The following is a 14,454-nucleotide window of genomic DNA, read 5'->3' as shown; positions in this document are numbered from 1 at the left end:
GTTAGCAAACTTGCATCCAGTATTCCATGTATCTCAACTGAGAAAATACATGTCTGATCCTTCTCATGTGCTTGAAGTTGACGATGTGCAAGTCAGAGAAGATTTGTCAATTGAGGTGCAACCAATAAGAATTGAGGAGAGTCAAAACAAGCAACTTAGAGGAAGAACTGTTAGACTTGTAAAAGTTATCTGGAACAGTGAAATGGGCGACTCTACGTGGGAGCTAGAGGAAGAGATGAGAGAAACTTATCCCCACTTGTTTCGATAAGCCAAATTTTCGAGGACGAAAATTTTGTTGTTAGGGAGAATGTAAAGAATCGAATTAAAAAAAAAATTAAAAAAAAAATAAATAAATAAATAAACAAAAAAAAAAACAACAAAAGAGAACGGGGAGGAAGGAACGTGCGCTGCCACAAAGGGACAGTGAACGTTGCTTCCCCCTTTGAAAACAAAACCAAAAGAAAACAAGAAAAGGAAAAAGAAGAAGAGGGGAAGAGGGAAGAGTTTGGGAGGTTAAAAGGGGAGCTATGGGTTCTGCTGGGAGGGGAAATTCTTACTGCCAAATTTGAGAGGGGAGAAGTGGGAGCTGCTGTTGAAGCTGCAAGGAGGCTTTGGTGCTGCATCTGGAGGAGTGGAAGAGTGGCTGCAAGTCCTGGGAAAGAGGAGAAATTTTGGAGCTGGAAGGAAATCAAACTCTCTGGAAGTGATTCAAGGAAGTCTTCAAGAGGTAAGGGGAGCTAGATCTTTTGTTTAATTGATGATATATGTTGTATTTGATGCAAATCTGGGAAGAATGGGATGAATATTTGGGTTCTAGTTTCGTTTCTGGGTTTCTGCAAATTCTGAAATTCTGCAGGCGCGTTCGTCCACAATAGCTAGGAACGTTTGTCCATTTATGGTTTTCAGTTAGCGTTCGTCCAATTGGTTAAGAATTGGACGTTCGTCCAAGTTCCTGAACGTTCGGCCTGTTAGGAGTTCGACCTGTTGTTGAGCTGAGCGTTCGCCCCGTAGCGTTCGGCCTGAGCGTTCGTCCAAGGAAGCGGCTGCTAAGCATTCGTCCAAAGAAGTATTCGGCCTGAGCGTTCGTCAAAATTCCTAAGAACGTTCGTCCAGATATTGAACGTTCGTCCAAGTTGCGCGTTCGGTCTCATACTGTTAGGAGTTCGTTAGCGTTCGTTCTTTTTGAGTTTTAGTGATATTAGCATTCGGTCTTAGTAGATTTTGTTTCTGTATGTATAAATAGTAAGCGTTCGGTCTTGTCAAGGTTTGATCTTTGAGCGCTCGTCCAGTATTGTATTTGGTGTTCGGTAGTTGAGCGTTCGGCCTAAGTAATTGATCTTAGCGTTCGGCCTTAGTTTGTGAGCGTTCGGCCTTAGTTTGTGAGTGTTCGGCCTTAGTTTGTGAGCGTTCGGTATTATTTAAATTCTGAGTGTAGCGTTCGTCCTCCGCCTGAGCGTTCGTCCAAAGAAGTGGTGTGTTGAGCGTTCGTCCAAGGTGATTAGCGTTCGTCCATTTGGTATTTCGCGTTCGTGCATTTGGAAATTGGCGTTCGTCCTTTTGGCTCAATAGTGTTCGTCCAATTAGGTTAATGAAGTTCGTCCCGTTTTCAAAAATCACGTTCGGCCATACATTCCGAAATGACGTTCGTCCATATCGTTCAGAAATGGCGTTCATTCGTCATGAAGTTCGTTCCTGACGTTCGTCCAGTAACGCTCGGAAGATGGCATTTGGTGAATAGTATTCAGCCCAATGATGGTCCGTTAAATGGTGTTCGACTATAAGTTCCCTTGCTTTTCGGTTGGATTAAATGTGCAAATATTTAGAATGAATATTCTGATGTAATTTATGTGAAAATATGTGAATGTATGAAATATGTCGGATTTGTTGTGTTAATATGGTGGTATCTGATTATTCATAATTGTGGTTAAGTTTCAAAGTAACAATATGATTTATGGACGTAATTCCATGATCCTCAAGGAGAGGATACATGGTGGTGTTTTGGGGGTTGTATAGAATGATTACATGGTAGCTCAGTTTTGGGGGTCATCCTGAAGCTCCAATGGTCTTTCTTCTCATGTAGAGAGGATTGAACCATGTGGTGAGGAGTAGCAGGAGGTCCTAGTCTTGGGTGCTTCCACATGACCCAAGGTGAGTGATAACGGATTAACCTCGTGATTGTGGTCGGGCGGGAGTGCCCCAAAGTTTCACCAGGCGGTAGTGCCCAAGTTTCATAAAGCCACCACGGGTGCAGGACCCGCCATAGCTCGGTAATCATTCTAGTCCAGACGAGTCGGTCTATAAAGTAACAAGTCGAGGTATAAAGTAACAAGTCTTGTAATGTCAATTTACTGTTCTTTCATATGAATCTATGTATGATAACATGCTTTTTATATCTAGCTCACCCTTGCATTGTTTGTGTTGTGTGCCAATTTGGATATGTTATTTGGCGATGATCATCCACTTGGATGGGAGCAGATGGCGGGGAGGATACCTTGGGAGCAGCTCTTGATGGAGACGGCAGTGCTGCAACCTAACATTACTAATTCTTATTTCGTGAACTCGTTTAATTACATTTGTGTGTATTTTAAGTTTTAAATTTTCCGTGATTTCCATGGGAGATTCCAATAATCGTATTGTCAATTTTTGCACTATTCTGAGGATGGCTGTAATCCTTAAATACTCTTGACTGCTTTCATGTATTATGCATGATGACGTCTTAATTATATATGTATGAGGTATATATTTGGGATGTCACACTAATCAACTAACTAACCAATGATATTCTAATCATGTTAATGAATTCTTTATATCCTAACACATTACTTCTATTTTAATCGCGTTTTGATCAGACTACTACTGAGAAATTTTATACTGCATCGTAATTAAGTTACACCTTTTTCCTTCCTATTACTCGATTCTAAAATTAATCCCCATCTACGCACACTAATACGCCTATTTCATAAGTACAACTGTGGGTTTTTATCATTCAGAACAATCTTTTGCATCGCTGTCTTGATACTTGGTTAATGCGAACATTTTCCTCAAAGAACGGTAAGAAGCCTAATTTGGCAATGTACAAACATAATTTACTCGAGATACCCAATTACTACAACGCAATTTTAAACACAATTGCGCAGATTTAAAGCAATAATATAAATTTACCAGTAGTCTCTAAAATAAATCTTGTGTTTCATAACACGGAATAATTGCGCTCATTTCTTGTGGCAAGCCTCACTACACCGTCGAAACTGCAAACTCAGTAATTGACGTACACAAACTGTAAACAGTATTACTCGATGTTTTTAACTATAATACAACCAAACAGAATGCCACATTCAATCTCCCTCAAATAGCATGCGCTGGGTGTCTTCGAATAATTTGGTTTCTCATACCTGACAAGTTACATAAAAAATGCAGTTCTATTCTAACCGCAAGCGAGGTTTTGTGGATATGAATTCCTGGAATGATACTTCGGCTAAAGATTTTAGAACGACAAATATGTGTGAAAAACAAACAATTCAAAAAACCAGAGCAAGAACCTCGCTATTTTGGGTGCCCTTCATTTTGCCTTGCAGTGTTTTCTATTTAAGAAATGAGGAACAAAATTGTTGAAAAGTTGCAGGCTACCATCCTAGATTTTGTCGACCAATCACACGCCTGTATATCCGTATTTATACTAATGACAGTAAAGTTTGATCAGTTTATCAGCACCAGCTGTAAATAACCATGGCTGTCTAGGGTGAAATTTACAGTCTAGTATCCCTGCAATGCAGACAACTTCCAAGTAAGATCAAGAAGTTTAGCATATAAGTAATTGTTCTCGAATGCATTGTCAGATAAGAATGTAATGGGCAATCATCAACCAACCACATACTCAGGGTTGGTTTATCAAATAACGGCAATCGTGAGAACAGATTACATCTACATATTGCATAAAGATGAAAACAAAGGCCAACAAAATGCTTGGAAGGTTGGACTGATCATTCAGAGACTGTTTATTTTTCCTACGCTAATGAATCAATCATCTAGAACCAAAGCAGCCAGTATAACGAGTATCCATTTATCTGTAAACAAGATTGTGCCATTATTATAACATAAAAAGTACTATAGTTTGGATATTTTTATCCTCCTACCAAGTACTATCCTAAACTGATTTTATAGTTTTCAAATGCTTGACTTGTTTTTTCCCCTTTCTAGACAAGGCTATAACATCTAGGCTCCTCTGATCCTTCTATCCTGAACTGATTTGATAGTTAAAACACTGGACTCGTTTATTTTTTAAGTTGGTCTGATCTTTCAAAAAAAATTGGATCCCAAATTTATTAACATAAAGACTCACCTCTGCCATTTGAACTGGTATGACCACGAAGAATTTCCAAAGGAACAATAAGGGGATTTTGATTGAGATCAGAATAAACCATTCCATGAAAAACATATGCAGTGCAGTCATCTGAACATGAAGCAAATAATGGATATGTGCGGTGAAAGATGACATTGTTGATATCTTTTGGGTGATGTGACATCCCAAAAATACAGCCAAAACTATAAATTTAGAAAATCACATTTAATAATAATTCAAACAGTTTTCCACTAAAACAAAAATTAAAGAGTTCAGAAAATAAACGAACGCTCAAGGACGAACGTCCTTGAGTGTCAATCCAATATCTTAGGACGAGCGCGCACAACCGCACGTCCATACGAGTTTACAATTTAAAACCGAATGTACAAGACACCTGACCGAACGGTTTACACAAGTCAAACACCGATCGGTCGAATTAAATTTAAACTAAAACAAGAGGTTGTCGAACGACTACTCAGTTCAACAAAATACAATACAGGTCGAGCGGTCTCACTGCTCGATCTTCACTTCGACATCAACCAGATTCTCTTCATTCAGCATTTCTTCCAAACGCTCGTCTCCATCTGCTCACATCCACACGGATGATCATTGCAATGACAAGACGAACGTACAAATACAGTGGACAACACAAGGAAAACGAAAGGGTAAGCTTACGTAATTTAACTCATGCATCAACATGTAATTTCAGGTGAATAATTCAACATACATGCATATCTCAACATACACATTCATTACATAACAATCCACTTTAACGTATTCACATATTAAAACTCAACACGACTAACAGTCCGGACTGTATGAACTCTGTGTAGCTTCGGTGTTCGTGCACCCGGGTGATGTAGTAACTGGAACTCTCATCAGCTGCCACCCGAGGTTAATCCTATCTGTCCATATAAATACCAGGACTAGGACCTCCTGCCATTCCCACACATGACGTACCCTCTCTACGTGAGAACGAGTACTCACGGAACATCAGGATGAACGACCGGCTAAGCTTACCACATTCATACATTACAAATCTCAATAATCAAATCTTAAGTCGTTCCTCCCCGGAACGCTCTTTCAACAGTCACAATATTACCATTCATCTCATGTAATCTTCATCATTTACTATTCATCATTTATCATTCATCATTCACTGTTCATCAAGTACTATTCATTAATACATAATCCTTTTCCACCATTCATAAAAAATCCACCAAGACCGAACGTTCTGTCCTCAAAAACCGAGGACGAACGCTATAAATGCGACCCAAAAGGACGCTCGTTCGAATCAAAGAACGAACGGTTTAAGTTCGGAAATTTCCAAATCTGGTACTGTCCTTTGGACGAACGTTTTGAGGAAAATAATACGAGCGCTCAAAATGATACCGAGCACCGTTGAGAAAGAAGGCTAAGTATAAGACCGAGTCCCACTTTAGGACGAACGCTCAGTTCAAACCGAGCACAATCAGAACGAACGCTCAGTGTGAGACCGAGCACCAATAATAGCGAGCTCTCAATCTGAAACCGAACACCAATTTGAACGAACGTTTGGTATGAGACCGAACACCAATTTTGAACGATCGTTCGGTGTAAGACCGAACCCAAAATTTGAACGAACGCTCCCATTAAAATCGAGCACACAAAAGTACGAACGCTCAATGCCAATCCGAGCGCCAATTAAATCAAGCGTTCGGTATAAGACTGAACACCATCTCGAGCGAGCGCTCATCATGAACCGAACACCAGACAGAACGAGCGTTCAGTATAAGACTGAACAGCAATTAGGACGAACGTTCGGTATGAGACCACACGTCACTTTGAGCGTACGTTCGGTGTAAGACCGAACGCTTTCCAGTATGATCGTCCGGTGTAAGACCGAACGTTCAATAACTTAAATTAACAGATGTTGATAAATAAATTAAAGCATATTTGAAGAAGTGATACGAACGGGAACATACACTGTTACATACAATTATACAAGTACAACAAAAGAGAGAAATTTATCAAAAGAATCAGATTCAACAGTGTCAGACCGAACGCTCAAACAGAGCATTCTAGGATGAGGACGTTCGTCCTCAACCATGGACTTTATCATGTTGGCCAGAAAAACCGAGCGGTCAGAGACCGTCTCAGTAACGAACGTAAAATATCATGGGAATTAAAAATAGAAGATCAAAACAGTGCTTGGCCGAACGCTCAAGCATGGCAATTTAGGACGAGGACGTTCGTCCTTAAACAGTGATTTATCAAAATGACAGGATCAACAATTTCAAACCTTTTATTGGGGAAAAACCGAACGGTAAATGACTGTTCAGTACGAACGTACATGTTCATAAAATCCTCTTACAATTCATTTTTCATTTCCAGTTCATTTCTCATAGTTCCACTCGTTCACATCAAGAAAATCTCATTTTTCATACGACTCACATCATGAACTTTCATATATTTCATTTCATCCCAGTAACGAACGTTCATGCATCTAAATCACATCCAAATCAACATATAATATTCTCGTACATTCAAAATAACGAACGTTCATGCAAATCAGCCATAGTAACATCATACAGTGAAATAACGAACGTTCATACCATCATTCATATCATTCATCATGCATTACTACATACAGTAAAATAACGAACGTTCATACATAACATACATCAAAAACAGTTAAATTAAGTAAGCTTCCCTTACCTGGAAATGACCGAACGTCCACAATCACAGAGACACGACCTCTCCAACACTGATTCTCCTACTGCCAACGCTCGTCACTCCAACAATACGAACGTGCCCCAACATCAAACTCAGATTTACACTACTCAGTCCAGCGTCTCCAACCGAACGTCCTCTCTGGAAGCCCTGGATGTCGTGCGTCCATCTACGCTGCCGGAGCCCAGAATTGGAGGAGATGAAACAGTGGTGGTTCTAGAGAGAGAAGGAGGTTCAGGTGTAGAGAGAAGGAGGAGAAAATTCTTGGAAATTTGGCAGGGAAGGTGCGCGCAGAGGGAGTGGAGAATAAGTTCAAAATCTCCAATTTGTTTCCACTCCCATCCAGCGCACGTCCAGTCTGGCAGCCACTTTCCCAGGACGGCGCACGTCCCCACTCTGCGGTGCGCTCCACGCTCCTGTCGGCCATGCTGGACGGTCGTCCACTCTGCAGTCGCCACGTGGTTTCCACTTCCGATTCCTGCCTCAGCTCCATGTGCGAACGAGCTGGCGCTCGTTAGTGGGCGTCCCACTCTGCTGTGCGTCGCTGAGGTGGCGCACTCGAGGCTCGCCACGTCATTTTTTTTTTTTTTGAAACCTCACATTCCCCCCAACTACAAAAATTTTCGTCCTCGAAAATTAGGACGGAGTCTCGAACAGATGGGGATACAAATCCTTCATAGCATCTTCCACTTCCCAAGTAGAGTCACCCGTTTTCTCATACCAGATGACTTTCACAAAACTGATTGCTTTCAAAAAAAATTGGATCCCAAATTTATTAACATAAAGACTCACCTCTGCCATTTGAACTGGTATGACCACGAAGAATTTCCAAAGGAACAATAAGGGGATTTTGATTGAGATCAGAATAAACCATTCCATGAAAAACATATGCAGTGCAGTCATCTAAACATGAAGCAAATAATGGATATGTGCGGTGAAAGATGACATTGTTGATATCTTTTGGGTGACCAATACAAAAAATAAACCATAGTTATTTTATGTCCTCTACGCCCTGTTAGTTTAGTTTTTTCAAATAATGAAATTTTGTAGCTATATATATGAAGTGGCCATGCTAACACAAAGGGAACTCATCATGTTATAATAAATTTAAAATTTCAAACGATATCCCAATTAAACAGGAAATTGTAATTTAAACATAATGAATGGGGGAGCTGTTATCATAATATAACATCAACATAATTTGACACATTCACTGGCATAGCTAATTTTCTAATCAGCTACCACACAAATTGGTAAAGGACATGGAAGGCTTTATAGCCCAATACTATATAATAAGTTGTGCGTTCACAAGCAGAGAACTACTCTGGCACAAAAAAAAGTAACGAGTTTGCATTCCTTCAATTAGCAGACAAAAAAATACTTACTTAAGAATTTTATATGGTTTAGATGAAAGGTCCATGTCAAACCAACACATCTTGCCCTTTTAACTACCCACAATTAAATTATCACCTGCATGGAATACATACGACAAACAATTATGATGAGTAACATTCTGCATTTTATGAGTAGAAGAGGAAGTGATTACAATATAATTCTATGACAACAATAATCATACCTCCAGGATGAACTGCAATAGACGAGGCTTCAAGAAGCCCAGTATCAAGCTTTTTTATGACCTTAGTTTTTAATAAATCATACACACGAACGTTCTTTTTCGTACAAACAAAGAAGATGGAACGGGATGGATGGAAGGTTGACCTAACAGCAAGTCCATGTAATTTGAAAGGAAGTTTTTGCGTAAGCTTCTTGGATAACTGGTGTATCAAAACTGCTCTGGACTCACGTAAAGAAATTGTCAAGGAAAAAACCAACCAACCCCTTAGTTTAATATAGGTTTAATCATTCACTAAGTCCCTATTTTCGCATGGAATCTCAATCTCGTCCCTTTCTTTCTGAAAATCTCAATTGGGTCCCAATTTTATGAAAATTGCAACAAATCGATCCTTTCCGTTAATTTGGCTGGACGACGTTAAAAAAATTGATGAGTGAATGCTGAGATGACGAACGAGCGCTCGTCCAGCAGCGAACGAGCGCTCGTCCAGCAGCGAACGAGCGCTCGTCCAGCAGCGAACGAGCGCTCGTCCAGCAACGAACGAGCGCTCGACCACCGAACGAACGGTCGTCCAGTGTGGAACGAACGGTTGTCCAGCAGTAAGAGGTCGACGAGCGTCCGTTCTCTGGTGGACAACCGTTCGTTCCACACTGGACGACCGTTCGTTCGGTGGTCGAGCGCTCGTTCGCTGCTGGACGAGCGCTCGTTCGTCATCTCAGCATTCACTCATCAATTTTTTTAACGCCGTTTGACACTATTTAACGGAAAGGATCGATTTGTTGCAATTTTCATAAAATTGGGACCCAATTGAGATTTTCAGAAAGAAAGGGACGAAATTGAGATTCCATGCGAAAATAGGGACTTAGTGAATGATTAAACCTTTAATATATTTATATCCCTCTAAATTTCATATAATTCAGTCAGAAAACAATTCAGCTAAAAATTTGGTAATCAAGAACTAGTTCAATACGATTTGTTTTCAGTAAATTCCATAGGTAAAGAAACCACATTCTAAACACAGCCATTAATGATGCATGGCATGCAACAGGAGGAATAACACGACAAATAGCAGCTCAAGGCCAAAAGGTTATGTTTATTCTAATTGAAGTTAAAAGCCAGCCATGCCTAGTGCTGTGTTGAACAAAATAAGATTCCCTTGCCATCCAGATATGTTGCACTAATATTTGTGCAATGAAAGCACGTGCACATTTATTTGCATACACCCAACAATAACAAAAGTCAATAATATACCAAAAAATATAAAGGAAAAAAATCATAAACAATCATCACCAGAGCCATGTAGTGTTGAGCAATAAACCAATGAATAATTAGGTATGCATAAATTGATCAGAAGAAACACTTAAAAAGGATATCTGTTGGCATCACGGTTGAAAAGTAGTCACCTTTCCGGTGCCATTCTACAGCAGTAACTGTCTGCAAAAACAAATCCACAAATGTTTAATTGAACAACTACAGAAATTCAATCAACAAGTGAACCAAGATGGAAATGGAAACAAATGTGAAAACACCTTGAAGTGCCTTAACCTTAAACCCATATGTTTGTCATCTTTAAGCCAGCTTACACTAGGTGCTTTATCACCTGCAAACTCGGGCATGATTAGAAAAAAAAACAAAACCACGATTCTGGGACATAAAATCTCATAAGCATTGATATAAATAACAAATCAACATTCACCCAAGTGACCAGTTAGGTTTAAACTTTAAGCCGATCCCCCTTCCAATAAAAAGCTCAGTTGGGGTTCATAGGCCAACTTGAGAGTTTGGATCTCTTGGAGCCTTCTATTGAATGTTTAGATCAAAACCAAAGTGACAAAAGCACTGACCAGAGTCATCTGATGCTGTTGAAGAGTCAATCCAGAGAAGCTCCTTAATCTGGTTCTGCAATTCTTCATCCCCCAAACCAGTGTTCAGTAAAAGTACATCTTGTCCCCTAAAACCAAAGATTTACCATTGATTTATTTTCACAATCAAACCATATATAAACATTAAGAATTTTATAGAACAAAAGGTATATGACTCTTAATAGCCAATAAAATCAGACTTACGCAGAAACAGCTAGAATATGCATATCAGGCAGAGGATTCCAGGAAACACAGCTGACAGCTTCACCAACTTCCCACCGCCTAAGACATCTGCCAGTTTCAACCTCCCAGACACGGACAGTTCCATCACTTGAACCTGAGCAGATAGCAGAAAAGTTAGAGACCCATCTCCATCCTTCCTAAATTGAAACAGCAATATATGTCATCAATATTCATACCTGAAGCCATCCATTGCCCTGAAGCTTCAATGGAAATTGATGTAACAGCATCTTCATGGCCTTTATACTCAATATAGCGTGTTATGGGATAAGGCTTAAGCTCCTTTCGACTCGGAAGCTTTGGCTATAAAGATTCAGGATCAATATTAAGCTAGAACACGGAAAGAAAAGAAAAAGTGAACAAATTATACCAATTATAGTATACACACATTCGCACCAAAAATCAAATCAGTAAACTAGTTCTCTGACAGATATTTCACTCACGCGCTTTTTCCGAACTCGAGGGCACAAGTACAGATCCAAACAACGTTCAAAGGATTCCTTCATAGCATTCTCATATGAAGGGATGCTCCTCATAGACGTAAACCTGACCAAGTAACATTTATTAGCCCGACACTACAGAAAGAAGGGAGTAAAAACGTTTGCCCTGAAACAAAGTACCTTTTTGGAATAAACTTAGGACGGTCTTCCTCAAACATCAATTGATAAGAATTTATCTCCTCTTGAGTTGGAATGTACTCTAAAGGAGGATTATAAGATTCATCATGGCCTACAAAATGAAATTATGTTATCAAACACCAAGGTACACCAAAATCAGAAGGAAAAACAAATATTATCTATTAGTAGATTTTGGCTCTCCAAAATGTAAGTCGCGGTTAATACCAGGTAATTTCTGCTTAGGGACAGGAATGTAAGCCAAATGATTTGATTTTTCTGTCGAACCAGAATCATCTCCCCACAAGAGATATGGACCATCTTCCTCTTTCGGTTTGTCAAAAGTAATTGTTCCCTTGCTCTAACATATTGTACAACCTGTAGAATCACGGAAGTTTAAAAGTGATAAGAAAAATCAATTTGTTTCCAATGTCCTCCTGAACATCTCCACATTAGTAAACAAAGGAATGGTTACCTTTTTAGCTTCCCACTTTGAAGGAATAAACCTCCTTTTTGGTTCAGGAGCATTAGACAATGGATGCTTGGCATCTTCCCATTTATACCAGTCAACATAATCCTGAATATTACATAGGAGAGATGAAATTTAGGAAGAAAACTGTGCACACTAATTATATTTAAAATTGTACTCAAAATCCCTAAAAATTAAAATAAGATGGAAACTAAACACATACCGGATAAGGATCAAAGTCAGAATGTGGTGCCTGGTTCTTGAGCAGTCTACGGACAAGTTTGATTTCATCTTTTGTCAGCTCAACTACCTCATCATTGTATGTTACGTGCCTGATCACGTAACTTGCCTCTCACGGTGAACGTACGTACTTAACTGAATAAAACTCTTTATTATAGCAACTGTGGTAATCACAAACACAACCAATGACTGGGAGCAGGGTCTCCTTCAGTCACACGAGAGCATAACCTCTCTTACAATACTCAAATAATCAAAACATACCCTAAGCTCTAGGTGCCTCCATTATTAATACTAATTACTCCTTCCAGAAAAGGCAGGGAATAATATTAATTGCCTATTTATTATAATTATCTGGAAGAAATCATTCTATCCTAATTTATTATATTAATTACTGCATTTATTACTGGAATACGATGCTGAGCATCCCCCTTGAATTCTCGCCTGTCCTTCCGTTTGCTAGTTAAACGTTCGTTGTCGTTTCCCGTGTTTCAGGACGCTCGTCCTTACTTCGGACGCTCGTCCTCACTTAGGGCGCTCGTCCTCGCCTCTTGTCGACTCCCCTTGCCTAGGACGTTCGCGCATGCTCTGCTCGTCCATGACGCTCGTCCTTTCTCCTTGCTCGGAACGTCCGTCCTCGTTCTGTTCGCTCAGGCCGCTCGTCCTCACTCCTTGTTGCCCCGCTCGCTCCTCTTGCTGAGGACGTTCGTCCTCGCCCCTCTTTATCTCTGGCTCAGAACGCTCGTCCGTTACCGTACGGTATCCTCCTTGCTCAGGACGCTCGTCCTCCCCCCTATCCCTCCTATATCTTCTTCCCTCGTACACTCGCCAGGCCCTAACATTGTACTCATCATAGATTTTCCGCCTTCAATGTTTAAGAATGTAGACAGATCAAATATGTTTCTAGAAGGACAGTAACATTAACAAACTATAAAATAATATTCCCCCACAGATGTACGTGCTATACTTATAACAAGAGAAAAGGAAACCAATAAGAAATAATTTCATAATAGGACTCGTGCAAAAAAAGCTATTTTGCCCTTGTAACCCAACCACAAAATACCATGGTCATACTTATCTTGTAATCCATGGCTGATGGAAAAGTTCAAAACCAAGTGGCTAATATATAAAAGATGAAAAAATTAAACCCATAAATTTCAAGTTCTTAGACTATATGTCCTGGTATTTCCATCAGAACATGTAGGATTCTACCAATTTTTCCACTATTAGACTTTGGTAGACATATTTAGTGTGCATTTGGTTGAACCCATTTTGAATAAATGATTGACTATTTTCCCCAGCTTCCTATAATAGTTCTTCACTGTTTATTTATTGAAAATTACCCAATTTACCTTCTTTAATGTATTGTAATCTGTTCTGCTTAGGGGCATAGGGTTTAAAAAATAACAATGCTAATTCAAAATTTAGGCCTCAACATAATAGAAAGGATACCAAATGTAACGTCTCAAAGAAAATATTATATACATCGAGGAACATACTCTCTGTGTGTCCTGAGTAGATGGATGTAAAGTTGAGTGTTGGTGTTTACAAGCATTATGAGAAGAAAAGAATACAATAATGGAAATTGAAATGAAGAAATAAGTAGCACAGGAGGAATGAAACTAACCAACTCTTAGAATCGTCAACGTTTGCAAGAAATGAATCTAACTTGTCTTGCTTTTCCTTTTTCTTGATCTTCTTGCCCTTTATGTCGTATCCAATATGATACCACTTCAAAGGTACATCTCCGATAGTGTTTCGAGGAGCCACCTATAAAAGGAACACAAATGGCGTAAGCATAACACAGCTTCTTAGAATGAGGCAAAATCCAATACGTGAGCCTGTTTCAGAAGACAATGACAGTGATCACCTCATCCTCGGAGGAGTCACTCTCAGCTCCTGGCTGATGGAGGTCAGAGCTCTCATTTCCACTGCCTTCACCATTGACAATGTCCTGCAACGATTTCTTCAACTCGTTACTTATGGTAACAAAAGCAACAACGCGGCCTTCTCGCTAAAGATGCCATGTTATTAAGAACAGAAGGCAGTTTACCTCGTCTACAGAAGATTCAGTTCCTTCGGCTTCTAAATCGCCGGACCTACCATTCTCAGGGGAACCTTCTTCGAACTCTGATTCAGCTTGCGAATCCAGGGAGACAGAAGATTCGTCATCATCTGCAGAAGAGTCCTACAAACAGAATACACAAGTACACTTCTAGCATTAGTATATAGTCACAGTTACAAAAAGTTATATGAAGTCAGAATTCCTTGAGAATAGCACCTCGTAGTCAGAGTCAGAATCGGATACTGATGGCGAAGGAACCTTATCAGAAGGCAATGGAGCTTCTTCTTCGTGGACGTCGTTTTTCGGCATCGTCTTCTTCTTCCCCTTCATTTTCAAAGTTAGG

General features: G+C 39.7%; 1 pseudogene across 1 annotated transcript; it reads right to left on the bottom strand.

The window, feature by feature from the left end:
* Nucleotides 1-3,013: 3,013 nt before the first annotated feature.
* On the bottom strand, nucleotides 3,014-14,454 carry LOC148195452 (ribosome biogenesis protein BOP1 homolog; annotated as a pseudogene). The gene is made up of 19 exons (XR_015781054.1): nucleotides 14,328-14,454; nucleotides 14,100-14,234; nucleotides 13,917-14,000; nucleotides 13,674-13,816; nucleotides 12,894-12,911; nucleotides 12,033-12,141; nucleotides 11,816-11,917; nucleotides 11,569-11,718; nucleotides 11,347-11,455; nucleotides 11,170-11,272; nucleotides 10,906-11,056; nucleotides 10,691-10,823; nucleotides 10,469-10,575; nucleotides 10,154-10,224; nucleotides 9,998-10,058; nucleotides 8,628-8,855; nucleotides 8,435-8,521; nucleotides 7,844-8,020; nucleotides 3,014-3,762 (listed from the first exon to the last, which is right to left on the bottom strand). The product of XR_015781054.1 is annotated as a ribosome biogenesis protein BOP1 homolog (transcript).

The sequence above is a fragment of the Vigna umbellata genome, chromosome 7, assembly GCF_029865625.1.
Source record: "Vigna umbellata cultivar VRB3 chromosome 7, Vumbellata_1.0, whole genome shotgun sequence".
Taxonomy (NCBI): domain Eukaryota; kingdom Viridiplantae; phylum Streptophyta; class Magnoliopsida; order Fabales; family Fabaceae; genus Vigna; species Vigna umbellata.
The sequence above is the reverse complement of the archived record's forward strand: the minus strand, read 5'-3'. Positions and strand labels throughout refer to the sequence as shown.